Source organism: Sinocyclocheilus rhinocerous, unplaced genomic scaffold, assembly GCF_001515625.1.
Source record: "Sinocyclocheilus rhinocerous isolate Xijiao unplaced genomic scaffold, SAMN03320098_v1.1 scaffold1210, whole genome shotgun sequence".
Taxonomy (NCBI): Eukaryota; Metazoa; Chordata; class Actinopteri; order Cypriniformes; family Cyprinidae; genus Sinocyclocheilus; species Sinocyclocheilus rhinocerous.
In genome coordinates this window covers 118,332-121,439 of record NW_015666175.1, presented here as the reverse complement: position 1 = coordinate 121,439, position 3,108 = coordinate 118,332, and the positions used below count along the sequence as shown (strand labels likewise).

Genomic DNA, 3,108 nt, shown 5'->3' with positions numbered 1-3,108 from the left:
GTCTATTAAAACGCACAACATATTAAAGCGTCTTTGGTGTTTCCATGTTTTCTACAAAACAAAACCGGAAATCGAGGATGTATGACGTCATTTGGCAGGCGACACAATGACACTATATACACGGTCTGTGTCACTAGTTAAAATTGCTTATTTCTCTGGAATTAAACATTATTCGATATGTAAGTACACAAGTTAGCAAAATATATAACACTGTTCTAGTGGTTTTTGGATGTTTTAATAAAAAAATCTTACATATTGTGCCTTTAAGTGTCCCATAATCTCTCAATACTTTCTGGGGCATTGCATATTGTTGAAAGTGAGAATGACAGAATGTTTTTATGGTGTGTAGGCTTCTGTTTTCCTCTGTGTTCCATGCTTAACTAAACGTCTGCCCACACAAAGTGACAGAATGTGTGTGATTCATTTCACTTCCAGTTATACTTAGGCTCATATTTTTACAAATAAACACATTTTTTACAGACCTAGTCACGTATCAGTATGCTTTCAATCCAAGGTGATACATAAATTAGTTATCTGTACCACGTCAGTAGTTAACCATGTTGTTAACCTCCCAGAGCCCTTTCTTATGTTGACTGTAATTTTGTGTGAGACAACTCATAGGTACTAATTTATGTCGGTGTTAGTGCCTTTCCAGAATGCATAATTTTATCTCAAATATTCTACTGAGTTTTTATTTGAAGGGTTTTATTAAGAATTATTAGTTATTGAGAGGTCCTCCTACTTTTCCCAAGCAAACACTTTTTCAGGATACAGTATGCTTTATGAAAAAGAAGTGTACTTTAGAATACTTTTAAAAAGAGCACTTATTATGGAAGTAATATACTTAGAAAAAATTATATATATATATATATATATATATATATATGTGTGTGTGTGTGTGTGTGTGTGTGAAGAATATGCATAAGTGTGAACAATGTGAGAATGTGTACTTAAGTGTGAGCTAATGTTTTTGGACACATAATTCCATGTTACTTTAAAATGAAAATGCATTATGCTATATTTTAAATTTATATTAAATGCAATCAGCTGAATTTTAGAGTGTTTTTGACCCATTTAACTAGGACTTAAAATTATTTACTCACCTTCAAGTCTTCCCAAACTTGTTTGAGACATATGATTTTCTTGAATGATGTTTGATTTTCTTTCTTATGTGCAACTCAAAATGAAAATGTTTTGCAGAAAGTCCTGAAGCTCTTTTCCATGCAATGACTGATTGTTCATTATAACCAATGAGGTTAGACTTCATTGATGAGTTGTATTTCAATGTACACAACTGGCAATGATATTTGAGAGCTACGGCAGAGGGTTTTTAAGTAAGTGGTCTTTAAATGTGTGGCTTCCAAAGACTTGAAATATTGTGTAAAAGATCTATCAACTTCTGTTTTGGTTGATGTCAGTTTTAGAGCTCAAATATTCAGCAAAATCTTATTTTTTGTTTCACAGACAAAAGAACAATCATACAGGTGGCACAACATGAGGGTGTGTAAATGATGACAGAATTAGCATTTTTGTTTACAACAATCCCTTTAATTCTGACCTATTATCTGCGAACCTTACTCAACTCCTGTAGATGAATCTTAGACTAGAAAGAGGTGCACTTTAGGTTGTACAACTGAGTATTAATATTTTATGCCTTCTGCCATAATAAATGTAAATAACACATCATAGAAGTATTCATGTAGTCAAGATGGATTATGAGACTACAACTGCCTGACTATGGAACCTTTCCCTTTGCTTTCTTTTTCCTGGTTTCCTTCAAAGAAAATGGACAAATAGGCAACTCACCATCTGGACGTGTACTCAGTTCTAAATCACCTTTATAACAGCTTGCTTTGGATGCAGCATTTATATTGCTACTTAGACCGGGCAGCTTTCACCAGGATTATTTTGGCCCATCTTAAACAACACTAAAGGTATTAATTTGTAATGTGGCTGTTCTGGATTATTTACCCAAGTGAGAATTAAAAAGCATACATTGAAAAGTTACATTGAGTATGTATTAAAATCTAATAATAGTATTTGTATAGTACTATATAAGCAGGATATAGTACATGGTAAAGGAGCCAGATTTAGGCCCAATCCCAATTCTATTTTATACCCCTTCCCCTTCCCGTAACATGACCGTAAATATGAACTCACGATTGAATGTAACATAAAACAAATGATTACTTTTCGTTAAAATCTTTATTAATGCCAAAAATGCTTACATTTATGTGTCTTTTTGTTCGCTCGGGCAGCCATGTTGCCCCTGAAGCCGGTTTACGCTGAGATAATTCATACCCCTTCGTTTGAAGTGTGGTCCAGAAAAATCTTCGTTTGAAGGGCTGTCTGGCCCTTCCCCTTACCCCTACCCCTCCAACCAAAAGAGAATCGAGACACCCCTACCCCTTCACGTGAACGCGCGAAACGGAAAGGGGAAGGGCTAAGGGGTAGAATTGGGATTGGGCCTTAATAATGCCATACTTAGCTGAAATGAAAAAAATAAATAAGTCTTGTTTGTCTTTCATCAGGCATTCAGACTGATTCAGTTCATGTCTACTATATTAGTGACATCATTTGGTTCCATTTGCTTGATTGCTCAACTCAAGAGATTCAGTCCTGAAGCAATGTTTTGTTGTTTGCTGTGTGTGTGTGTGTGTGTGTGTGTGTGTGTGTGTGATCAGAAACGGTCAGCTCTGGTCATTCATATGGGTTGTGTTAAAATGGAAAATGTGCCCTGTGTTTCTGGCTAAAGCTTCCCTTTTTCCAGTAGAGATTCTCCAGTTGTGTGTACCTGCTGTGCTGTGAGACCACTGCAGTGTCAGAAGCCACACTGCATGATGGGCCAGCAGCTGTAGCGCAATCTCTATAGTGAATTTGTCTTGTAATAAGTCACTGGCCAGCATATATCTACACTGAGTCCTGCGGAAAACTGGCTTTCCTTTCACTTTACCTCTCTAAAGACTCTTCTGTTCCCCTCAAAGGTTATAGGGGAATATGTGACCCTCTGAAATTGTGGAAATGCAAGAATGATTTTGTATATTTTAGGTGGCTGGTTGCATTACAATTAATTAATTATATATATATATATATATATATATATATGTG

General features: G+C 35.6%; 1 protein-coding gene across 1 annotated transcript in view; it reads left to right on the top strand.

Moving 5' to 3' along the window:
- The window catches only part of LOC107731988 (SPARC-related modular calcium-binding protein 1-like), a 63,377-nt gene that overhangs the window by 32,678 nt on the left and 27,591 nt on the right, over positions 1 to 3,108 (top strand). The window lies entirely within an intron of this gene.